Source organism: Vicugna pacos, chromosome 12 (assembly GCF_048564905.1).
Source record: "Vicugna pacos chromosome 12, VicPac4, whole genome shotgun sequence".
Classification (NCBI taxonomy): domain Eukaryota; kingdom Metazoa; phylum Chordata; class Mammalia; order Artiodactyla; family Camelidae; genus Vicugna; species Vicugna pacos.
The window spans coordinates 35,804,223-35,831,544 of record NC_132998.1 but is presented as its reverse complement, the minus strand read 5'-3'; the positions used below and the strand labels follow the sequence as shown (position 1 = coordinate 35,831,544).

The 27,322-nt window shown below is 34.1% G+C and overlaps 1 protein-coding gene across 2 annotated transcripts in view; it reads right to left on the bottom strand.

Annotated features, from left to right (window-relative positions):
* The window catches only part of CEP83 (centrosomal protein 83), a 103,715-nt gene that overhangs the window by 75,737 nt on the left and 656 nt on the right, over window positions 1–27,322 (bottom strand). The gene's annotated exons all lie outside the window — the stretch shown is intronic.

Genomic DNA, 27,322 nt, shown 5'->3' with positions numbered 1-27,322 from the left:
AATTAATCTTTAAGAAATAGAAACACACAATAAACCTATTTCACGCTTGCTAATAATATCACCAAAAAGCATTATAAAGGTTTTCACTTTAATTAGCTGAAAGAAACTGCATTGGAAAAATAAAGAGCAACCATGTAGTCCTACTACCAGTGAAAGATTTCCAAGCTAAAATGAGTACTTTTCTTCCATATTCCAGTTAGGTTGACAGCAAATATTTTCACTGACCCTAACCTTAAAATGGAAGTTAAGTCCTCAAGGAAATAAAATACACAAACACTTTAAGATTTCTAGAAAATAAAGTTAAAATGATTTATCTCCTTTCCTTTGAGCACTGAAATATCTACTCGAAGTACTCTCCAGGAATTCAAAAGTTTCCGAATATTTCTTTCTCAATAACCACCATCGTCACTACACCTCCAATTCTAGTTCCTGTGCAATGTTACTTTCCCAAACTAAGAGGGTTTCTCCTGTTCCAAGATGATGTTTGCAATTTCATTACCTTCTATATGTTAATTTTAATGACTTATAAAGCTAGAATATACTACCACACATCACCAGTAGGTACCACATCCAAATGAATAATATACCTTACCCCTATCCACACAAAAAAAATCATGTTAATCTGCACTCACATGTGTGCACGCATGCACACACACACACACACATATCAATACTAAGCTTTCTGGAAAGTTACCTGTATCAAGACGATAAATCTGCTCATCCCCTGGCCCAATCCTAGGAATTCATTCTATGAAGATAGCTGAATGAATACCCAAAAGTATTACCACATAGAATTTTTGGTGGTGGGGAGGGTATATCTCAGTCGTAGAGTGTGTGCCTAGCATGCAAGAGGTTTGTTCATTCCCCAGTACCTCTATTTAAAAATAAATAAATAAACCTAATTACCTCCCCACCAAAAAAAAAAAAAAGTAACTAAACTTCAAAAAAAGAAATCAGTACATGTACATTTTTTAAAAAAGAATTTTCTTTGTGACCTTTTTAATAAAAAAAATTTAAAAATCAGAAATAACCTAAACTTCCACACATAAAGGTACATTGATACGCATTAAAAAGGGTAAGTTAAATCTGTCCCCAGTGCCCCCACAGCATGATGGAGAGTATGAATGACAGATATACACACCCATACGTTTATATACACATAAAGAGTCAGACAGTGGTACACCAAGTTGAGAATAGTGGTTAACGTCCGGGGAAATAATAATGGGGGGACTCTCTAACAGGAAAACTTACATTTCCAACATTTTATTGTTAAATTTTCTTTTTAATAATTAGATTTTTTTTCAGATAATGAACAATTCTACTATCACCCTATGTTCAAATTATCTTAAACCAAATTGCTCACCTTGCTTTCAATCTACCTTCAACCTCCTTACTATCTAGCTTCTGGCATTGATACCAATATTATGCTACCATTCAACCACATTTACAACCACAAAGCCTTCTCTGCTTTCTCTCTCAACTCCCCATGTATAAACACCAAATACTCTTTCTTTAAAATGCATTCAATTCTCTCCATTCCTACTTAACCACAAAACGTCAGGCTCATATCACCTCATAACTAGACTAACAAAACTTTCTGTTATCCTTGCTTCCAATGTTTTCTCTCTCTGGTCTACTCCTCAAAGCACTGCCAGATTAATTATCAAATTTTTTAATCTGACTTCTCACTTTCACTCAAAGGCTCTTATATAGGAGACAAAGTCAAAACAATCCAGTATTTCAAACAATTATATGGCAATAAATTGGACAACTTAGAAGAAATGGACAAGTTTCTAGAAACATACAGTCCACCAAAATGGAATCAAGAAAAAATACATTATTTGAACAGATCAATCACTAGAAGTGAAATAGAATCAGGAATAAAAACCTCCCTGCAAACAAAAGTCTAGGACCAAATGGCTTCACTGGGGAATCCTATCAAACATACAAAGAAAAGCTCATACTAATACTTTTCAAACTCTTCCAAAAGACTGAAGAGGAGGGAATTCTCCCAAATTCATTCTATGAAGCCACCATCACCCTGATACCAAAGCCAGACAAAGACACTACCAAAAAAGAAAACTATAGGCCAATATCATTAATGAACATAGATGCAAAAATCCTCAACAAAATATTAGCAAACAGAATCCAACAACACATAAGATTATATACTATGATTAAATTGGGTTCATCCCAGACACAAGGATGGTTCAACATACACAAATCAACTAACATGATACACCACATCAACAAGAGAAAGGACAAAAATCACATGATCATCTCAATAGATGCAGAAAAAGCATTTGATAAATTTAAACACCCATTTATGATAAAAACTCTTAACCAAAGTGGGTATAGAGGGAACATACCTCAACATCATAAAAGCTATTTATGACAAACCTACAGCCAGTATAATATTCAACAGTGAAAAGATGAAAGCCTTCTTGTTAAAATCTGAACAAGGATGCCCACTCTCACCAATTATATTCAACAAAGTACTGGAAGTCCTAGCCATAGCAATTAGGCAAGAAAAAGAAATAAAAGGGATCCATACTGGAAGAGAAGAGGCAAAATTGTCATTATATGTGGAAGACATGATACTGTGTATAGAAAACCCTAACAGCGCCACACAAAAACTACTAGAGCCAGTAAAAGAATTCATCAAGGTAGCAGGATACAAGATTAACATACAGAAATCAGCTGCATTTCTTCACACTAGCAATGAAATATCAGAAAAGGAAAGAAACAATCTTTTTTAAAATTGAATCCAAAAAAAAAATACTTAGGAACAAATCTGACCAAAGAAGTGAAATAATTACACACAGAGAATTTTAAAACACTGAATTAAAGAAATTAAAGATGACTTAAAGAAATGGAAAAATATCCCATGTTCTTGGATTGAAAGAATTAATATTGTTACAATGACCATACTACCCAAAGCAATCTACAGATCTAATGCGATTACTATCAAATTACTCAGGACATTTTTCACAGAACTAGAACAAACGATCCTAAAATTTATAAGGACTCACAAAAGACCCAAAATTGCCAAAGCATTACTAAAGAAAAAGAATGAAGCTGGAGGAATAACCCACCCAGACTTCAGACAATACTACACAGCTACAGTAATCAAAACAGCACAGTACTGGTACAAAAACAGATATGGATCAATGGAACAGAACAGAGAGCCCAGAAATAAAACCACACACTTTTGGTCAATTAATCTTTGACAAAGGAGGCAAGAACATACAATGGAATAAAGACAGTCTCTTCAGCAAATAGTGTCAAGGTAACTGGACAGCTGCATGTAAATCAATGAATTTAGAATACCCCCTCATACCATACACAAAGATAAACTCAAAATGGCTTAAAGACAAACACAAGACAAGTCACTATAAACCTCTTAGAAAACATTCTCTGACATTGATCCCAGCAATGTTCTCCTACGGCAGTCTACCCCGGCAACAGAAATAAAAGCAAAAATAAATAAATGGAACCTAATTAAACTCATAAGCTTTTGCATAGCAAAGGAAACCATAAGCAAAACAAAATGACAACCTACAGAATGGGAGAAAATATTTGCAAATGATGCGATTGCCAAAGGCTTAATTTCCAGAATAAATAGCTCATACAACTTAGTAACAAAAAACCAAAGAACCCAATCCAAACATGGGCAGAAGATCTAAACATGCAATTCTCCAGTGAAGACATACAAATGGCCAACAGGCATATGAAAAAATGCTCAATATGGCTAATTATCAGAGAAATGCAAATTAAAACTACAATGAGGTATCAGCTCACACCAGTCAAAATGGCCATCATTCAAAAGTCCACAAATGATAAATGCTAAACAAGATGTGAAGAAAAGAGAACCCTCCTACACTGCTGGTGGGAATGTAGATTGGTGCAGCCATTATGGAAACCAGAATGGAGATTCCTCAAAAAACTAAAAGTAGACCTATCATATGATCCAACAATCCCACTTCTGGGTATATATCAGGAGGGAACTCTAATTCAAAAAGATACATGCACCCCAATGTTCATAGCAGCACTATATACAATAGCCAAGACATGGAAACAACCTAAATGTCCATCAACAGATGACTGGATAAAGAAGTTGTGATATATTTATACAATGGAATACTACTTAGTCATAAAAAGGAATGAAATAATGCCATTTGCAGCAACATGGATGGACCTGGAGATGTCATTCTAAGTGAAGTAAGCCAGAAAGAGAAAGAAAAGTACCATATGATATCACTCATATGTGGAATCTAAAAAAAAAAAGAAAAAAGACACTATTAACTTATGAACTCATCTACAAAACACAAGACTTGCAGACATACTAAATAATCTTATGGTTACCAGGGAAAAGGGGTGGGAAGGGATAAATTTGGGATTTACAAATGTTAGCCACTATATATAAAAATAGATTAAAAAAAAGTTTCTTCTGTATAGCACAGGAAACTATGTTCAGTATCTTCTAATAACCTAATAATAAAAAAATATGAAAATGAATATATGTATGTATATGCATGACTGGAACACTGTGCTATACACCAGAAACTGACACATTGTAGTTGACTGTAATTCAATAAAATTTTTTTAATATGTGAAAACAAAAAGTCAAACCATCAAAAAAGAAAGATCACAACAAAAAATGTTTACTTTGTAACTTATTAGAAACAAATTTAAAATTTATCTCAATGCACTGACTCACTGGTAGCTTCCTAAGCACACACTGCTGTTTTCTACCTCCGTGTCTTAGCAAATACTAGTTTCCTGGCCCTGAAGGTCTTTTTCATCCCCTCTGCACTCTGATCTAGTGAATTCCCAGCCCTCAAAAACCTCGTTCAGGAGTATATTACTTTCTCCATGAAGTACTCCTCACTCTCCAAATATATGCAGGTAATTATTCCATCTTCTACCTTATATTTTAGTATATGTGACACAAGCAATCTAACTTCATCTAGGGGAAGAAAATATGTCTTACATTTATAACCCCAAAACCTAAAATAAACACAGGCACATACTAGTTCAAAAATATTAAATGAATATGTTCATCATTCTAATACCACTTTAGCCTCAATTCACTTTTCTCATCCATATTCAGTAACTGAGGCTTCTACATTGGGCTGAATGCTGGCCCCCAAAAAGGTATGTCACTTCCTCATCTCTGTAACCTAAAATAATGACATAATATGGCAAAAGATATGATTAAGTTAAGGATCTTAAGAGGAGGAGCTTATCCTGGATTATACAAATTGCATACAATGACATGTATTCCTATAAGAGAAAGACTGAAGGGGAGGAGGCAATGTGACCAAGAAGGCAGAGATTAGAGAAATGCAGCCACAAACCAAAGAATGCTTTAAACCACAAGAAGCTGGAAGAAATACAGAAAAGATTCTCCCCTAGAGCCTTTGGAGTGCAGTCCTTTATTTTAGACTTTCGGTCTCCAGACTGTGAGAACAAATTGTTGCTGTTTTAAGCCACGTGGTATATGGTAATTTACTGCAGTTGCTACAGGTACCTAATACACTAGCTTTATCTTCAGTCTATTTTTTCATAATGAATTTTAATCAGTGTCAAGATTTTGATCAGTTTTAAATTCTTAGCACAGTCAGGCTTTTCTGATTTCAGCCAGTCAATAGACATGTATCAATTACTCACAGACCATGTAAGTATGTATCAGGCACTTGAATTATACAATAAAAGAAATAATTTGTATTGTGCATAGTTTACCAAATAAAGAAACTCAATGCAAATGTTTAAAAGTATACAATGCAAACCATACTTTAAAAAATAAAAGTAATAACAGATTATTTTGGTCAGCCTGTTAATTGGTGAGAATTTATTAGATGGACTAGTCTCTGTGAAAGGCAATTTTTAAAAGCCTTAGCACAACCCTTCTCCAAATACATCTTCCTACCTTTTCAACTATTACTATCACATAACCACAGACACATGTCCTACCTACCACTTCCTTAGACCAGTGCCAGCTCTACAGACATCCATGTGACGTTTTCTTTTGCACAGGATCTGTATTTCTTAAGCAGTGGTACAATGTCTGCCCAAAAGGATGGCAATTCAAAATGTTCTAAAACTACAGCTGCTGATGCTTGTGGAAAGCTTCCAAAACACATTCCATTAAAAAGTACATGCTATGTCTTTGAACATTTCAAAACAATGCTTTAAATACTAAATGCCCCCAGAGTGAATGTTGTTTTTTAAAAACAATAAAAGTCCAGAGAGAACCAACATCAGGCATTACTACACTTACAGACAAAACATTAGAAATGAGTTTCCTTAAAATCCAGAGAAAATTCTATACTAGTCACCCAAACAGCCTTTGGACAGCCATCCCAGGGTGTCTTGTGTACAGAAAATGTCACAACTTGACACCCTGCCAAAACCTGAAGTGCAGCTGGGAGCAGACCCTTCAAAGGCCTGGTAAGATGCCAGGCCCTGTCCCCATAATTGTGACTTAGAAAGAAATGGGAGCGTAAGCAAGAGGAAGGGAAGAAGATATGTATTTGAGTGGTTAGCAATCAACCACCAAGCACTCTGAATTAAAATGTTACTCTATTAATTGCACTGTCTGTCTCCATACAGCTTAATTCTCACAAAAGAATTCTGGAAAGTATGACACAGTAACCAGTCAACCTCAAATGCTTAGAAAGAAATTATAAAAATCTCTGAACAGTTGTGATCTGAAAAACAAAGATTACTCTTGCCCAAACTACAGTTCAAATTCATTTGAATGTTTCTTAATGTAGGCTCTATTACATGTAACATGGGAACTTTCCAAAAGATTTATGAGCACTTAATATCTTTGTGCAAGTTGCAAAGTCTTCTTTGCTCACAGTCCCATACTTCTCCTGAAATAGAAAAGGCTACCATATGGCTCCTAACACAAAATGAAGGATGTCTACTGATTCAACAATATATCCTGAAAATTATTTGCTTTTTAAATAAACCCTGATTTAATTTTACTTCCATGAGATTTATGCCTTTGTCTGAAAAGTTAAATAAATTTTAAAAATTGTTAAGAGTTCAACTGATATTTTTATTGGTGTTAATGTAAGCACTCCCTTTTTCACATCTGAGAATCTGCCAGTAAGAAAGAATAAAATTTTTCAGCCAGAAAACGGAGATAAATAAAAGTCATCCTCATACAATACAGGTTAATTTTAAAACCACTTATTTAAAAGGAAAAAAAAAAGCAGTTAAAGAATCAGTATTTACAGAGTGGCTTTACATCATATTTACTGAGTAGCCCACTTACTAAGAGGGCTCTGAGGGAGATACATAAATCTGCAGACCATCAAATCAAGCAGAATTCTCAGCAAGGAAGAACCTGCCCATATTCAGAGTACTTTGGACATTTTCTAAGTGCCTATTATGTGCCAGACACTTTGTTGGGTACTGGGATACAGAAATAAATAAAAGAAAATCCATGTCCTCAAGGAGTTCGTGGTGGTCAGTGAAACACACATGTTGACCAACAATGGCTGACTAAACAAAAATAAGAGAAAATTTACTGAATTCTTATTGTACTTAAAATTTTTTTACTGTGTGGATGTATTACCTATTTAAAATAAGTAAGTTCAGAAGGTTTTAAAATTACAAAGCACTGTAATATGTTTATAGGTGATATGGATGCACTTGGGAGAGAGGTCTAATTCTGCTAGAGATGCTATCAGGGAAGAAGTCACACACAAAAAAGGTAATCCTGAGCTAAGACAAAGAAAGTGATGCTGGGAAGAAACATCAAGTACAAAGGTATGAAGATGGAGAGAACTTTGGGCGTAGAGGGTGAGAAGCTGGCAGGGAGCATTACCAGCCCGGAGAAGTGGGGCAGAGCCTTGAAGGCAATGTCCAGAAGACTGGAATTTATCCTGGGGCCTAGGAGAGCCAATAAACAGTTTTAAGCTTGTGGTAGATGAGTCACAGTACAGGGTAGTTTCAGATTTGTACTTCAGAAAAATAACTACATTATCCAAGGTGTGCAGAATAGATTTGAGGTGGGGGCAGGGGTAAGAGAGAAAGAAGGAAGGAGATCAAAAGTCCAGAAAAGCAATGACGAAGCAATGATGAAGGCCTGAATTAAGAGTGGCAGCAGGTAGTCAACAGGGAATAGTCTTAAAGACAAATTTGGAGGTAGAAGTGACAGGATTTAGTAGTTAGATATTAACAACCCTCTCAAAACAAACAAACAGAAAACAAATGGTGTCAAGGACACTAATAAGAAGGCTAATTAGGACAATTTTTAAAAAAGTGAAATGGAATCCAGTCAAAGCAGAAGAAAGGTTGTTTCAAAGATTACAATTACTTCAAGCATTAACCTTTCATATGAACCAACAGTCAAGCACAGGGACCTTTGCTAAAAGCATCCGAATAAATCCAAGTATCATCACAGTATCTCTAAATATCTACCTTTCTTCCATAGGGACTTCATCTGCACAGGGGTAAACGCTGAAGCTGGCTTTGTCAGGAACAAAGACATAAAATAAGTATTTGGTTCCTTGAACGTCCACCTGCTGTTACTCCTCCTCATTCTTTTCCTCAAACAATCATCTCTATAGCAACACACTCTTAAGAAATTTGTGGGTGGAAAGCATATGTTTTTGCAAAACTATCAGAACTCAAGAACACGAGCTACTTTATTTTTCCCTTTAATACAAGAAATACAAAACATATCTTAAATGACAACTGCAAAACAGGAAGTAGAAAAAAGCAGACTTAAAAACATAAGGAAATGTAAAAATTGGTGTTGCACTTGTTTGCATGGAATTTCTTTTTATAGGTTACAATGACACCTTGTGGTAAGACTTTTTAAATTATGTGTTATCTTGGAAAACATTTTTGCAGCACAGATAATAAAACTGATTTAGAAAATAGGGAAGACCAAGACCATAGTCTGAGGTGGTATGAAGAGGTACAATAATCCTTCTGAAAAATTAAGCACATGGAGGTTCCTCAAAAAATTAAAAATAGAACTACCATGTCACCCAGCAATTCCATTTCTGGGTATTTATCCAAGGGGGAAAAAAAACCCCCACTAACTCAAAAAGATACATGCACCCCCATGTTTACTGTAGCATTATTTACAATAGCCAATACATGGAAACAACCTAAGTGTCCATCAGTGGATGAATGGAGAAAGAAAATGTGATGTATATATACAATGGAGTATGACTCAGCCTTAAAAAGGAAGGAAATTTTGTTATTTTCAACAACATGGATAGATTCAAAGAGCATTCTGCTAAGTGAAGTAAGTCAGACAGAGAAAAAAATGCCATATGATCTTATGTGTGAAATCTACACAAAAACACACACAAAAAACAAGCTCATAGATACAGACAACAGATTGGTGTTTCAGGTGGGTATGGGCAGTGAGAGGAATAATGGGTGAACTGATTGATTATTTTAGTTTAATTGAATTAAAAGAAAACAATTAAAGAAAAAATAAAACTTTAAAAGAAGTTATAATACTAGGTAGGCAAAAGCATCTTACAAAAATGTAATCATAAAGTAACATACTATTTCCTTCACTTGAGATAAAATTGTTAGTATAACGTTTTTTTAATGATGCAAAAATAAACTAGTTTTGTAATCTGGGACAAAATTTATAATGCTAACAGAATCTTTATGTCAGAATACTGATGCATGGCTTATAAACTATGAAAATATGTATCATTATTCCTTTCTTACCAATTAAACACAATGGATAATACCATGAAATTTAAATCTGAATTAATCCAATAACTGAGAATAAATTATCTTTCATGACGAGTTCACTATGTTTACTAAAATAAACTATGCTAAATACTAATAAGTATAAAGAAATGTTAACAATGTAGTTTGCACACAATCCCCTTTAAGAACCTCTGAAATATTCTTCTCTCTCAGCATCTACACCATGATCACCTTCTATCTCTCTGACCCTTTTTGTTCTTCCTCCCACTCACTATGAGAAATCTCTAGCCTGTTGCTCCTATAAGATCTGTAAGAAAAGTCAAGCCGCCTTTCTCACAGCTTTGCTTACTACATCTATTTGAACGACACTCAAATTTATACCCACGTCCCTAATCTTTCTCAGTTCAAAACTCTTACTCTAATACATGCCCCATCTGTAACAGAAGCTCAATATACTAAGAAGGAAATTCATCAACTTCATATTTTCTACCTGCCTTCTTGAAAGAAAAATCAGTAACTACTGCCTATCCCTTATTTCTTAGCACACAACTTACCCCTCATCTCCTATTAGAAGTAAATTATTAATGTTGCTGATTCATCTGTCTGTTGATTTTAACTGTTCTTTTCCATCATCTTCTAGTGCAAAATCTCAAACATTTCACATGTGGTTTATAACAGAAGTTGCTTAAACACTGCCCCGGATTTTGGTCTTTCCTCATTCTTACATAGCTTACCATATCCACCAGGACAATCATTCTCATACATTGCTTCCATCATTATAACTCCTGTCATAACCTTTCCTATTATCATCCTGTTTACTGGATCAAATCTACACTTCTTAACCAAACTCAAATCCCTGCATTAGCCAATTCCCTACACAAATGTAAACATTTCATTTTGGTAGCAAATGAAAGGGCCCCTCAGGGCCCCTTTGCTGAGCACATTAAGTTGCTTAAGTTTCTCTCATATACATGTTCTGGCCTTTACAATATTCATACACTTACGGCAAATTAAAATAGCTTATTAAATACTTCCAACTAATTCACAAATCAAGATCAGAGTCAAACTTAAAACTCTACAGGCTGAGCAATCATGAAGCTATTTTCAGAGTTTATAGTTAACTCTAAAAGTGAATGTAAAAAATTTATAAAATAAACAAGTTTCTTCTTTATAGCACAGGGATATATATTCAATATCTTATAGTAACCTATAGTGAAAAAGAATATGAAAATAAATATATGTAGGTATATGTATAATTGAAACATTATGTACACAAGAAACTGACACATGGTAAACTGACTATGCTTCAATTAAAAAAAAAAAAGGTTTTGCCCTTCTTTCTGATCCATATACTTCTGCCTTCCTTGTGCTTGCCTCAGGATATTTATTCTAAATTCTATCACACTTGTCTTTTTTCCCCTCTAGTGATTTACAACTATGTAAACTATCTTTTCAAAGAGACTATGACTTCCTCAAAGGAAAAACTACAATCATCTTTCTTTTTGGTTATCTCCATAGCTCCTGATTCCAGTGAAATTAGTTAATGATAGAAAAACAATCCACAAAATTTCTGTGATATGAATCCTACTTTCCTATAGGCTTACAGTGTAATTTCAGAGAAGGCTTGGGGAAAAATGTCATCAGGAACACTGCTAATCAATTATGCACGCCTTATGATAGTTATCTATTAAGATATTTCTGCCTCAAAAAAAATTCTAGCAAAGTGTCTGGTAATCAAATGCTTTACAAATGAATATAACCTTTGACCTAGCAATTCCACATGTAGGAATTAATCCTAAGAAGCTAATAAAAAAACTAATCAGAGACATGCACAAATATTTATATTCAGGAATCGTCTTCATTTATCATTCAATAAATATTTACAGAATGCACATGAAGGGCCAGGTAGGAGTAAAAGACAGAATTAGGTCTCTGCCTCCATGATTCTTACATCATAGTGCTATCTGTAATGGAAAAAGAGGCTATAAAAAAAGCATTTTTAATAGCAAGATATACTACATTCATGGATTGGATTACTCAGTATTGTCAGGATGTTAATTTCTCACAAATTCAATGCAAATTCTATTCAAAATTCCACCAGACTTTTTAAAATAGAAAGTAACAAGCTGGTCCTAAAATTTATATAAAAACACAAAGGACTTGGAATAGCCAAAACTCTGAAAAAGAACAAAGCTGGAGAACTTGCACTACCTGACTTTAAAACTTATTAAAATGTACAAAAATCAAAACAGTGTGGCATTCATGTCAAAACAAAAACATAAATCCATAAAGAGAGAATTCAAAAACAGACCCAAATATACATGGTCAATTGATTTTCTAACAAATATGCACAGTCAGTGCAACAGAGAGAAGATAATTTTTTCAACAAATGGTCCTGAGACAACTGCCTATCCATATGCAAAAAAATGAACTTGAAATTGTACCTCACACCATACACAAAACTGATGCAAAATTATATGTAAACACAAAACATAATCCAATAAAACTCTTAGAAGAAAACACAGAAAATTACTTTGATTGTGGATTAAAGATTTCTTAGATACACCAAAAGCATAACCCATAAGAGAAAAAATCCTGACAAGCTCGATTTCAAAATTACTAACTTCTTTAAAAGATACTGTAATGCAAATGAACTTGGAAAAACTGAAGGAATAATTTACAAATCATATATCAATAAATGACTTGCATCCAGAATACATTAAAAATTATCAAAACTAACTCAATTTAACAAAAATGGCAAAATATTTGACTATACGCTCACCAAAGATACACAAATGGTTAATTAAACACTGAAAAAAATGTTAAAAATCATTAGTCATCAGTGAAGTACAAATTAAAAACAATGCACTACAATTTAACATACACCTATTATAATGGCTAATATTTAAAAGGCTGATCAAGTATTAACTAGAATGTAGAGAAACTAGAACCTTCATAAACTATGGAAATGTAAAAATGGGAAAATCATTTGGGAAAACACTTTGGCAGTTACTTAAAAATTAATCACACACTTACCATATAATCTAGCTATTTCATTTATAGGTATTTACCCAAGAGGAAATGAAAACAAAGCCTTACACAAATGTTCATAGCAGCTTTATTTGTGAGACTCAAACATAGATCTGGCAAGAGATAAATGAATAAACAAATTGTGATTTATCCATACAATGGAACGCTATTCAGTAATAAAAAGGAAGGCATTAATGTGAATGAATCTCAAAATATGCTAAGTGAAAAATCTGTATTTAAAAAAAACTATGTTATATGATTCCATTTATATAAAATTCTAGGAAATGCAAACTAATCAGTGACAGAAAGCAGATCAGTGGTTGCCTGGGAATGGGAATCAGGGCAGGAGAAAAGGATCACAAAGGAGCATGAGGAAACTTTTAGGGGTGATGGATATATTTAATACCTTGATTGTGGTCATAGTTTCACAGACGTATACATATATCAAAACTTAAATTGTTTACTTTTCAAAATGAATAATTTGTTATTTATCAAATATATTCAGTAAAGCTATTTTTAAAAATAAACATTATGGCCTTTAGAAACAAGATTTTCCTAAAACTCTTGGTCCAGATGATGTCCCAGTTAAATTTTTCTTCAAAAAAAAAAGTAAATGAAAAATATTTGATAACATTGGTAAATGTTTGTCATAAAAGTGGAAAAAGCAAATTATAAAATGTTTTATAATCCTTATTTTGTGAAAAGCATATTTACATGTCTATATACACACAGAGAAAGAGAAAAGGATAGACACTAAAATATTAATAAGATTACCTCTGGATGATATGTGTGATTTTATTATTTGTGCATTTCCTGCACTTTTCTTATTTTACAACATAAGTAAGTTGTATATAGTCAGAGGAAAAATGTCATTGGAAAAAAGGAGAGGAACCTTAAAGTCCACTTGAAGACCAAAGTAGAGGGAAAAAAGTCTCCCTTTTTCACATCAGAAAATAGTGACCAAAAAAAAAAAAAATGTGACAATGAGTGTGTATATGTCCATGAATGACTGAAAAATTGTGCTGAACACTGGAATTTGACACAACACTGTAAAATGATTATGAATCAATAAAAAATGTTAAAAAAAAAAAAAAAAAAGAAAATAGTGACCAAATATAAAAGAGTCTAAGACTTCTAGCTTCCACTTCAGGAAATAATCCAGAAGTCCTCAAATTCCATTCCTTTCCGTGCAAGTTTATGGAATAAACACTCAAAAAACATACTAAAAACAAAATCTGGTTGTTACCAGCCTCAAATCCATACTCTACAAAATTACTAAATCTATGACTCAACTTAAAATTCCCTTATCAACTGCATTTTATCCATAATAGAAATTTTCAAACAATTTTAGCAATTGAGCTTCTTTTGCAAATTAAATCTTATTTATAACAGACTTTCATTTTATTCATGTATATTAAAAACTTAAGGTCATAAAATGTGATTTTAGTAATAACCTACAATGGAGAAGCATCTGAAAAAAAAATACATGTGTATAATTAAATCACTTTGCTGTGTACCTAAAACACAATATTGTAAATCAACCATACTTCAATTTTTAAAAAACGCTATTTTAAAGACACATATCAGATCTTTCATTTCATACCAGTTAATATGCTATTGGTCTCTAATGTTTTAAAATTCAGCTTAAACCACAATTGAACATCTTTTATTATCTCTTACTGTGGTTTTCGGAGTTACAAGATACACCTAAAAATTCAAATCAAACCTTGACAAAATCCAAAGTACTTCCCATACACAGTTCTGGAGAACTGGTCAATAAAGTTTAATCCAAACTTCTTGATACCCCTCACAATCTAAGCCCTCTCTACCCTTCCATCATGTTCTCTCACAATTCCCTGATAGGTACTTATGCTTTAACAACATTAAACTGCTTGTGGTTCATTGAACATATCATGCTTTTTCTCACCTCATGCTGACCTCCCCTCCTAGAATGCAATCTCTTAATCTCACCCTTCACTCATTTTAATATTCAACTCAGTCGTTACCTCTTTCTGACAGTCTTTCATGGATGCTTCACTTTTTCTTTTCTCCCAATCCATTCTGAGCTAAGTATCTTTGTGATCTCTTCCATAATGTCACATATGTATCCATATCAATATAATCAGCTATTTATATACCAATCTCCTTCATTAGGTTAACACCTCCTTGAGATCAGAGATTATGCCTTAGTCATCTTTATACCCCTCAAACCCTCACAATAGCTGGAACATCACAGGAAGTCAATAAACACTTGTTGAGTGAATGGTAAGCAGTTTCTTCCAATTATCAAAAGGGTAGGGAAAGCAAGAAATTATGTAGGCCTTGGAATTCCCCAAGCTCAAGTGCCTTATAATCTGATGATTGAGGAAAATAAAGAAATTTGATTCAAATACATTGAGAGTGACTAAAAAGTATCTAATATTGTACAAAGGATTATGAGTAATACAAAATAAGGATGGGACAAGCTTTATCTTCCTGGAAGAATTCTACACATAAACCAAAAAAACAGACCTACTTCCAGCATGAGATGAACAGGTCAACAAATCCTCTCAACAAAAAGCCAAAAAACAACCACTTCAGGGCTCTGGAATTCAATCATACAACAAACAAGGAAGTGTCTATTCACAAAAACAACTAAACTCTGGATAGGAAGACCCATGTTAAACAAAGACTGTAAGCATGTGCACTAGACTGGAGCAGGCCCAGGCCAGCTACATTATCCTCACCCAACAGAGCTAAGAATATACAAAGAAAAGATGCAAGAGAGGCTAGTGGAAAGTAAAAAGCCAGGGCAGACTTAAAAATGACCTGTGTTTGAATATGCTCCCCAGTCCACACAGATCCATCACTAGTATTAGCCATTTTAGTATTAGCATTAGCCATACTAATCCAAGTTGTCTGAACACAACCTCTGACCAATCCTTGGTTGAACACTAAGCTATGCAGAAACAGTAAGCCAGGTTTAAAAATAAATAAAAATAGTAGACACATCAAGAACCACACAATGTATGGGAAACAGACTTCACAAATTTAGATCAGGCAAGTTACTAAACAAACAAACAGAAAACATCAACCTTTGAGAAAAAAAGTGAAAATAGAGAGTTGCTTCAAAATATTATCTAAAATATCCAGCATTCAGCAAAAGATTATAAGCAAAAAACAAAACAAAACAAAAAGTATGACCCAATCCTAGGAAGGAAAACAGCAAATGAAAGCTGTCTCTGGGTGCCCCCAGATATTAGAAATGGCTGACAAAAAGTTCAAAGAAGCTATAAAAAGTATGCTCAAAGAATTAAATAAAATTGTATTTAAAGAATTTAATAAAAGTAAGATAACAATGACTCAGAGGACTGAAAATCTCAAAGAGGTGATAGAAACTATTTTTTAAAATGGAAACTGTGAAGTTGAAAAGTATAATTACTGAAATGAAAACTTACTAAGGGGGCTCAAGAGTAGTCTTGGGACAACAGGAGACAGAACCAATGAACCTGAAGACAGATCAGTACAAAGCATCCACTCTAAAGAACAGAGGGGGAATAAAAAAGGACTGAAGAGAAATGACCAGAACTATGTGACAATACAAAGCGTTACCAACATACATGTAATGAGTTCCAGAAAAAGAGGAAAAAGAGAGACAGGCAGAAAAAAGTCTCAAGAAACAATGGCTGAAAACATCCCAAATTTGATGAAAAACATTAATTTATCTATACAAGAAGCTCACCAAATACAACAAAGAGATCAACACCAAGACATGCCACAGTCAAAAGGCTGGTACACAAAGACAAAGAAAAACTTACAAGGAGCAAGAGAAAAATGACTCATCAGATATAAGAGGACAATAATATAAACAAGTGGCACCTCATCAGAAATGAGGTGGGAGCGAGTGAAGGAATTTAAAACAAACAAACAAAAAAGCTCTCAAATAAGAATTCTATATTCAGCAAAACAGTCCTTCAAAATTAAAGTGAAAGTTATTTCCAGGAAAAGACTGAGAGATTATTGTTCTCAGAAACATCTGATGAGAAATACTAAAGGAAAATTTTCTAGATGAAGTCGCACCAGGAAGTAGAAAACTGACTTTCATTTGAAAAGAAATAAAGCATGTTGGAAATTTTAATTATATAGGTAAATACAAAAAACTCTAAAAATATAATTGTTCTCATTTCTTTCCTTCATTTCTTTTAAAGAAGTAACATTGTATAAAGCAACAATTAAAGTGCTGTGCTGTTGGGGGTTTTATATGCATAGCTGTAAAATATATGACAATAACAGCACAAAAAGGGAAGAGGAAAAAAGAGCTATACTGGAGCAAAGTTTCTTTAATTTACTAGAATTCAGTACTATTCTGAAAAAGACTAAAATAAGTTAAAATGTATATTATAATCCCTAAAGCAATCACTTTGAAAATAACATAGTAAAAGAAATCAACAGAAGAATTATAATGGTATAATAAGGAATATTTAACACAGAAAGTCAGTGAAGGAACAAAAGAGAAAAAACAAAAAATGAGACAAACAGACAACAAATTACAATATAGCAGATGTAAATCCAACAATATCAACAATTACACTAAATGTGAATCAACTAAACAACCTCATTCAAAAGGCAGAGAATGTAAGACTGGATTAAAAAAACAAGACCCAACTGTATGCTGCCTATAAGATATGTATCCTAGGTTCAAAGACATAAAAATGTTAAAACTAAAAAAAAAAACAGAAAAAATACACCATGTGAAAGGAAACCGTAAGAAAATCAGAGTAGCTACAGTACCAAAAAGACAAAATGGAATTTAAAATGAGACATACTACTAAACATAAGGCAGGATATTTCATAATGACAAAAGGGTCACTATACCTCAAGACGATATAACAATTATAAGTGTATATGTATCTACAACAGTACCACAAAATACGTGACCAAAAAAATCAAGATATATAAAAAGAAAAATAGACAATTCAACAAAAATAGTTACAGAGTATAATGATTGATAAAACAATGCAGAAAATCTGCAAGGATGTAGAAAACTCAATCAACACTGTCAATGAACTGAATATAACTGACTGAACACTCCATCCAAAAACTGAAGAATATACATTCTTTCAACAAACATGGAACACTCTCCACAATACTAGGCCATAAATCTCAATAAACTGAAAACTATTGAAATCATTAAAATTACATTATCTGATCATGACTGAATTAATTTTGAGTGCCACAACAGAAAGAAACCTGGGAACATTCCCAAGTATCAGTAAATTCAACAATACACTTCTAAATAACCCATAGATCAAAGAAAACACAAGGAAAAAATTTTAATATATTTTGAATTGAAGGAAAACAGAAACAGCATATGGAACAAAATGCAGTTAAAGCAGTGCTTACAGGGAAATTTATAGTTTTAAACATGTATCAGAAAAAAAAAGGTCACAAATCAACAGCCTAAGTCTCTACCTTAGAAAATTGGGGAGCAGGGGGAAACACACTAAGCCCAAAGCAAGAAGAAGGTAGCAGAAGGAAGTATTAAAATGGAAACCAAGAAAATGGGGGGGGAACCCAATGAAATAGAAGGTTGGTTCTCTGAAACGATCAACAAAATTGACAAATAGATTCACCAAGAAAATAAAAGATATAAATTACCAAAATAATGAAAGCAGGAACATCATTACCAACCTTACAGTAATTTAAAAGACTTTTAAAAGCATGAACTTCACACCAACAACTTAAGACAATTTATATGAAATCAACTAATTTCTGGAAACACAAGTATCAAAAAATTAAAAATCTGAATAGAAATATAACAAACGAGGAAACTGAATTAGAAAAATCTTCCCACAAAGAAAAGCTCAGGCCTCCATAGCTTCGCTTGGTAAGTGCTATCTAATTGTTAAAGAAGTAATAGCAATCTTTTGGAAACTACTTCAAAAAATTAGAAGGAAAACACCTTGCAATGCCTTATATGAGACCAATGTTGCCCTGATACCAAAGCTAGACTAAGAGAAATGAAGGCAATAGACCAAAATCCCTCATGAACATAGACACAAGACTAATCAATCAAATTTAAGTAAACCAAATTCAGCAACATACAAAAGATTATTAGGAGGAGGGAATTGCTCAGTGGTAAAGTGCCTGCTTAGTATGCACTTGGTCCAAGGTTCAATCCCCATTATAGGAAGAAAAGAAAGGAAGAAAGAAAGAGAGAGGGAGGGGGTGGGAGTGGAGGGATGGAAGGAGGAAGGGAGAAAAAGGGAGGGAGGAAGGGAGAGAAAGGGAGGGAGGAAGGGAGAGAGAAAGGGGAGGAGGAGGGAGAGGGAGAAAGAAAAAGAAAGAAACCTAATTACCTCCCCCCAACAAAAAAAAAAAAATTATACAGCATGACTAAATGAAATTGATCCCAGGAATACAGGGTGAATTTAATATCTGAAACTCAATTAATGTGCTATGCCATATTAACAGAATAGAGGATAAAAACCATATGACCCTCTTATTGGAAGCAGAGGAAAATCTGACAAAATTTAAGTAAACCCATTCATGCTTAAAAACTCTCAAAAAACTGGGAACAGAAGGAAACTTCCTCAATCTAACAAAGGGCATCCACGGAAAACATACAGCTAACATGACACTTAATAGTAAAAATTTGCATATTTTTCCCCCTAAGACCAATAGTACTCTCAACACTTCTATTCAATATCTTACTGAAGGTTCTAGCCATTACAATAAGGCAAAAATAAATGATAAAATGTATTAACATTCAGATTGGAAAGAAAATTTGACACAATCATCCATGTAGAAACAATAATCAAAATTTGACTGCAATTCTATATGCTAACAATGAACAACCTAAAAATCAAATTATCAAAACTCCATTCTCAAGAGCATCAAAAGTTACCAAATTCTCAGGAGTAAATTTAATAAAAAGAAGTCCAATGTTTATATATTGAAAATTTTAAAAGTGTTGAGAGAAATTAAAGATCTAAATAATGGAGAGACATTACACGGTCACGGATGGGAAGATTCAATTTTAAGTTAGCAATTCTTCCCACGTTGATCTATGGATTTAGTGCAAATCCTATGAAATCCCAGCAATTTTTTTTGTAGAAATTAACAAATTGATCCTAAATCTTACATGTAAATAGAAAGGATCTAGAATCACTTTTGAAAAAGCTGGAGGATTAATACTATCCATTTTAAAACTTACAATAACACTACAGTAATTAACAGTGTGGTATTACAGTAAGTATAGGACTTTAGATAGGAAAGAAATAAGACTATAGGAAGTAACTGTAGCGTTATAGGCAACTGATTTTTTTTTTTAACAAAGTTGTATAAATTCAAGGGGGGAAAGAATAGCCTTTTTAACAAACAGTGCTAGGACAAGTTGGCATCCACCGGACATAAAAAAATTAAAAAAGAACATAGACCTTATCTTACACCACACTACAGTTAATTCAATAGGGATCTTAAATCTAAATGAAGGAGCTAAGAGAAAACCCAGGAGAAAACCTTTATGACCTTCAACTAGGCAAAAAGTTCTGAACCACATAATCAAAAGCATAAGCCATAAAAGAAAAAAATTGATAAGACTTCATTTAAAACTCTTGCACTGTAAAGACAGTAAGAATTTTTTTAAAAAGCCACAAACTGGGAGAAAAATCTTAATCTCTCTCTGATAAAAAAATTTTTATCCATCTACCCAAGCAATAGAAACAAAAGCAAAAATAAACAAATGAGACCTAATTAAACTTACAAGCTTTTGCACAGCAAAGGAAACCATAAGCAAAACAAAAAGACAACCTACGGAATGGAAAAAATATTTGCAAAAGATGAGACAGACAAGGGCTTGATTTCCAGAATATATAAACAACTCATACAACTTAATAAGAAAAAAACCAAAACAACCCAATCCAAAAATGGGCAGAAGACCTAAACAAGCAATTCTCCAGTGAAGACATACAAATATCGCTAATTATCAGAGAAATGCAAATTAAAACTACAATGAGGTATCAGCTCACACCAGTCAGAGTAGCCATCATTCAAAAGTCCACAAATGATAAATGCTGGAGAGGCTGTGAAGAAAAGGGAGCCCTCCTACACTGCTGGTGGGAATGCAGTTTGGTGCAGCCATTATGGAGAACAGTATGGAGATTCCTCAAAAAGATTAAAAATAGACTTACCGTATGATCCAGCAATCCCACTGCTGAGCATATATCCAGAGGGAACTCTAATGTGAAAAGATACATGCACCCGAGTGTTCATAGCAGCACTATATACAATAGCCAAGACATGGAAACAACCTAAATGTCTATCGACAGATGATTGGATAAAGAAGCTGTGGTATATTTATACAATAGAATACTACTCAGCCATAAAAAAGAATAAAATAATGCCATTTGCAGCAACATGGATGGACCTAGAGATTGTCATTCTAAGTGAAGTAAGCCAGAAAGAGAAAGAAAAATACCGTATGATACCCCTTAGACAATGCATCTTAAAAAAAAACCAAAAAGGACACTATGAACTCATTTACAAAACAGAAACAGACTCACAGACATAGCTAACAATCTTATGGTTACACAGGAAAGGGGGTGTGAAGGAATAAATTTGGGAGTTTGACATTCACAAATGTTAGCCACTATACACAAAAATAGATTTTAAAAAAAGTTTCTTCTGTATAGCACAGGGAACTATGTTCAATATCTTATAATGTTTAATGAAAACAAATACATGTATGTATATGCATGACTGAGACACTGTGCTGTACATCAGAAATTGACACACTGTAACTGACTGTACTTCAATTAAAAAAAAAAAGATCAGTGAGACACGTCTCTATTCCAGTCCTTGCTAACTGTATAGATTGTGACAAAGATTAAACAAATCTCTTTCTATGTAAAAAACAAAACATTAACAAGTGCCCACTATAACTGAGTCAGGCATTACAACATTTGTCTTTCAATCCATATGTGCCTTGTGGGGGAAAAAAAAAAAGACACTGACGACCCAGTGAAAAATAAAGCAAAACTATCATTTCACATGTGAGGACTCTGATGACCCCAAAATTAAGTAACTGGTCCAAAATGTCAAGCTCTAAAATCATAGAGCCATCTTCAATCTCAGGATTCAGGCTCCAAAACCTACTTCTGTTATGATGCTAATCAAAGACTTAACCTATCCCCACTTGCAAGTTCAGATCTCTGTGGAGAGCATCTTTGTGTAAATGGGTTTACATTTATAGTGCTACACAGTGTTTCTTGACTAGTAACTTTCATTTAATCAATAAACTAAATGTGATACACATTTCTCTCTTGGAATTTTTTAAAATTGAAGTACAGTCAGTTAAAATGTGTCATTTTCCAATGTACAGCACAACATCCCAGTCACGTATATATACAAATATATTCCATATATTTGTTTTCATATCCTTTTTTCTCTCCAGGATCTGAACTACCTCTATTGCTGAGGACTTCTGTGTCTCTCCAATTCAGAGAAACTTCTCCCTAGTTTTCCTTGACTGATTAATCCCTCCTCCGCCCAGGCTGAATACTTCTCTGTACCCTCAGATTACACTTACATAATTCTAATGAGGCATTTCTCATCACAGTGTATTCTGTCTGCAGTTCTAGGTCAGATGTCCTCCCTACATGCCCCCAGAACACACCTTTATTTGTCTTTATAGCACTTCCCATGTTATACTTCAAGTGATTATTTATTTTATCTATTTCTCCCACCAAACAAGCTGCTTGAGACTTGACACTATGTCTTATTCATCATGTCCCCAATACCTAGCATAATGCAAGACACATAATAGGCACTTGAATGTTTATTAAACCAATGAATAGGAGAAAGAAATTTTGCTTTAAATTGGAAGGATACAATTTCTCAAAGAAACCTTCAGGAATTATTTTTTTCAGATGAGAAAATAGGCCAAGAAAGGTTAAGTAACTTACTCAAGCCATGGTTCTCCTGAATCAGAATTCTCTTCCCACAAAATCAGGGTGCCTATTAATTCATGCTTATTGATCTAAGCTCTTCATGAACCTCCAGAAGTAACATAAAAATGTTTTCTAGAGAGGAACTATTTCAACTTCATCCACCCTGCTCTGGGTGGCTGTATCAGTTTTGGAGAGCTCTGATGTTAATTACTATTTAATAGTTTTTCTGTCCAGAATAGACTAATCTTTAATTAAACCAGTCTTTTCACACATTCTTCATGTACCATAATTCAATGTGTATTTATCACACATCTCTACATGAAAAACGTGCAAGTTATAATTTGTTAGCACTCAGAAAATGTATACTTAATATCATATGCCCTTTCACTTTAACAATACCTCAGATGTCTGCCTTAACGTGACTCAGTTGAGAAAGACAGATTGAATGTGAACGCTAGAGACAGGCACTGCAACATTATTGGGAAAATCCCTGTAGTCCAATGCTAATGTTCCCATTGGTTGCTATGCTATACTGCAAGTGTGTTACTGGGTAACAACTCAGAAGAGAAGACGCTAGCTCACTAAAAACAACTGAATCGAACCAAGATTTATAAAAGCACTCTGACACACAACTTTTTTATAACCTTAACTAAAGTAACTCTTTGTCACAAGTATGAGACACAGGATTCACAGTGAGACTATAAAAATTACCTAGAACTTATTTAAAGACATATTTTGAGAGTGATACGTGCTTTCCAAAAGAGAATAGCTAGGTTTAGATTTCTCCTACCTCTATGAATTTCAATCCAAAAGCAGTTTGAGGTTACAATATACAGAGAACAAATAAATGGACACTTGGTAACTTTTAATTTCTTTCTTCCTGGATTGTATCTCAGTTAAACTTAAAAAAAAAAAAGTGCTAGATCACAGAATGTGTGATCTTTCCATGACCCAGAGAGGCAGCCCTGATGGAAAAATGTAAAACTTAAGAAAACTGCTAATTTGTGAGGGTCAAATGAAAGTATTGACATAATTTCACAAGTTAAGTCTTAACCAGGTAAGAAGTAAAATGGAAAGGGAAAAGATGGGGAGATAGGGAGAGAGAAACGGAAGGAGGCAGGGAAGAGGAAAGGGTGAAAAAGAGTGGGGGTAAGTGTTTTTTAAAACCAAGATTCTACTAAAAGAACTAGGAAATTGACCAAACTCCCAAGCCCACTAGGGAATAGTGCTAGCATTCCTGAGGGAGTCCTTACTGCTGATATTGTCATGGGAAATTCTCAAATATTCACTTTCTAGGAACAGAACCTTTACTTCTAATTCCAGTGAATATCCTCTCTTTAATCCCCTTTCTTATGGTTTATAGTTGCCCTTCCTTCTTCAGTTACTCTAAGATTCATTTTCAGTACACTATGGGAGGAGAGAAAAAAGTAGAAACGCACATCCCTCATTCCTAATAGACATTTATTCAGCAACTTCTATTTGGAAGAGACTAAGGATACAGCTCATTGAGATGTGATGTCCTCCCCCTAAAGAGCTTACAATCTAGTTAAGAAGGTAAGACATACATAGATGGTCAAACAACACAATATAAAGTATCAAATGACTACGACAGGCAAATACATTCTATAGGCTTTCAGAGGTGAAGGGGTTCAGAACATGTTACCCCAAAATACACTGCTTTGGTATAATAATAATTGAGTTTAAGGCACCTGAGAAACAGCAGATGCAAAAGGAGCACTCTGACCCTCAGTTTTCTTCTAGAAAGCAGGAGATAAAATTCCCACATGAAAGGTGCCCTCCCAGCACCAGGAGAAAGGCAGACATTCTATCACCAGAGACAGGGAAATCGAAGCCAAGAAATCTGTACAAACTCGTTAAATTAGCCCTCAACTTCCTAGTCACTTCTCCATAATTTGCCCCCTCCTAGTCCAAACCCCTTTGTCTTGTCAGTTTTCCACAAATTTATTGTTTCTTTGACTATAAGATATAAAGATAGACCCTGACTTATGACTTTTTTGACTTTAATATGGTGAGAAAGCAGTTTGCATTCAGTAGAAACTATACTTCAAATTTTTAATTTTGCTCTTTTCCCAGCCTACCAATATGCAGGACAATGCTCTCTCGTAATGCTGGACAACAGCACCGCCTGCAACTCCTCACAGTCAAGAGGGTCAAGAACTGATACACTTACAATCGTCCTGGACGCATACAACCATCCTGTTTTTCACTTTCAGTACAGTGTTCAATAAGTTACATGAGATACTCAATGCTTTATTATAAAATAGGCTTTGTGTCAGATGATTTTGTCTAACTGTAGGCTGGTATAAGTGCTCCGAGCACATTTAAGGTAGACTAGGCTAAGCCGTGATATTTGATATATTAGGCGTATTAAATGCACCTATTTACAATGGGGGTGCTAATCCCACTGTAAATTGAAGATCTGTAAAAGCTTCCTGCTCTGGTCATTTCTTCAGGTCTTCATTCTCCATGTACATGTAAAAAAATTATTTAAACTTGTATGCTTTTCTCCTATAAATCTATATTATGTCAATTAATTCTTAGGTCCAGCCAGAGACCCTAAGAGGGTACAGACTTTTTCCTCTCCTGCAGAGTTAAACTTCACAGAAAGGGTAAAATTTCAATTTTAGAAAAGAAGAAATCAGGTCAGGAAGGTGGAATGACATGCAGACTGGTAAGGAAGGGAGAAGGCACATAGCAGGCTGAGAGGATAGTGCATAAACAGTCTGGTCAGAGCACAGCTCTCCTATAAAGAACAAACTGGAAAAGGCAGAGTGTGATGAGATTATTTGAAGAGTTCAGATTACGACATGTGAACCTCAGCAGGAAAGAGTACTTCTATCAAATTTTTATATAGTTCATATAAACATTCCTGAAAAGTACACACAGAGTAGGCAACTTGAGAAAATTACTTACTGAACCTAATACATTATGTGTGACAAAGTTAAAGTAAAGCTCGTTTACATTACGCAGAGACACTACCTAGAAAACAGACACGAAGAATTCTCAGATTCACTAATCTTTCTGTTAAGATTTCATTCTTTCAAGCTTCCTGAACTAGAAGTTTCCAAGACAAAATGTTGACTTCTGATTTCTAAGGTTTTTAACACACATGAGTCATTCTTGATTTTTCTTCTTGACCAACTCTTGACTATTTCATTACTACAACATGAGCATGCAGGAAAGAAAAAGGAGGAGAGGACTAAAGTGAAGCCTACAGGTTTCCGAAATAGTCAGGACATGATGTAAAGAAGATTAAATTTCAAGTTCCAATTCCCATTACTAATATTTTGATTTCAAAGAATTCATTCAGTCTCACGGTGTCTCAAATGTTCTCACTCGCTTTCTTACATATCTGAAAGGTTACTCCATTCAGTATCACCAAAAAGTGCTCTAAAAACTAACTACAGGCATAACTCACTTCATTGCATGTGACTTCTTTATTGCACTTCATGAACAGTGCATTTTTTACATATCAGGCTGGTGGTAGCCCTGTAATGTCATATGATAATTAGCATTTTTTTAACAATAAAGTATTTTTTAATTAAGGAATGTATTTTTTTAGACATAATGCTATTGCACACTTAATACATTACACAATAGTGTAAATATAACTTTTACACGCACTGGGAAACAAACAAAAAATCTTACTTTATCGTACAACCAAACCCACAATAGCCTCTGAGGCATGCACGTACATGCCACGCAAACTGTTATCATTAAGGGTTTAATGAGAAAAGAGTGAGGTTGTTGGCTGAACCAAGGTTTAAAAACCACCTGTGGACAATAATGCTCTATATTACCCTAAATTGGTACTACTCTATTATTTAAGAAAATTCCTGAATATAACCACACTTCACGTGGTTAAAAAAGAAATACTCAAAGGAAGGGGACTACCGGACATACTCTGCCCCAAAGAATCAAAGGCTAACTCTTAACTATTTGCAACTCTCTGGAGAGTCCTATATGACTCTGAACTTTAAAGCATTCTAATAATTCTAAACAAAATGAGTTTGAAATCACAGCTCAATACAATAAGGTGAGTATGAACTCTAACCACCTAGAGGCTAAACCCATGCATTTAGAGAATTTTGTATCCAGATAATTGTAGGACACACACATTTAATTATATTCTAGTTGAGTATCAGACTTGTTTACAGAGATGTTGCTTGGCAACAAGCAGCGCTTTAACAACCTACTCAGTTTCAGATATACTCAAGTAATCTGTGCTTACAGTTTGAACACATTATGAACTATATACTATGTATGAGAAACTAAGAAGTTTCTTGTTATTCTAGACATCTTCGAGATTTTACTGAAATAGTTTCATCATTACAAGTCGTGTGACCAAAAGCTTTTAAAATACTTGGCAGTGGGCATTCTTAAGAGCTAAGAGCCCATTTATTTTGGTCAAAAGTTGCACACTAAGGACATAGATTGTCCGTTTAAGCTCAGCATACACTCACATATCCTAATGTTATCCTTGTAATGACAGCCAAAATCACCCCGAACAGTTTTCGGGGTCAAGGTAAACGGCAGCATAATTGTTTTCACACAAATGAAACTGGAGGTACCCCACGTTTAGCCAATTTTTAAACCAGGGCTACCCAAGCATTACGCTAAAGTGCATCAAAAAGCTCCAT